Source organism: Frankliniella occidentalis, unplaced genomic scaffold, assembly GCF_000697945.3.
Source record: "Frankliniella occidentalis isolate FOCC.00 unplaced genomic scaffold, Focc_3.1 Scaffold37, whole genome shotgun sequence".
Lineage (NCBI taxonomy): Eukaryota > Metazoa > Arthropoda > Insecta > Thysanoptera > Thripidae > Frankliniella > Frankliniella occidentalis.
In genome coordinates this window covers 1,299,741-1,300,019 of record NW_026267167.1, presented here as the reverse complement: position 1 = coordinate 1,300,019, position 279 = coordinate 1,299,741, and the positions used below count along the sequence as shown (strand labels likewise).

Below are 279 nucleotides of genomic sequence, written 5' to 3'. Positions count from 1 at the left end.
GGGCCTCTACTACAGCAACGAGCGCCTCCTCCCCCTCCTCCATTAGCTATGGAACACCAACTGGATAACCGAGACATGCAATATACACTGCTGTCATAATCGTGTGACATGCTTTTGTTCCTAGTCAAAATACTATCGGTTTATAAATACGTCTGTTCTAGGCCATCGTAATTTAGTGACAATATTTTACCTTGGTCAAGATAATAAACACGACGAGTTTGAGCGCCCATACTGGTCCAACAGCCGGTTCGGTATCACCGTTTCATCTGGTGCGTACCT

The 279-nt window shown here is 45.5% G+C and overlaps 1 protein-coding gene across 1 annotated transcript in view; it reads left to right on the top strand.

Annotated features, from left to right (window-relative positions):
- The window catches only part of LOC127749177 (actin-binding protein WASF1-like), a 62,798-nt gene that overhangs the window by 24,243 nt on the left and 38,276 nt on the right, over positions 1-279 (top strand). The window lies entirely within an intron of this gene.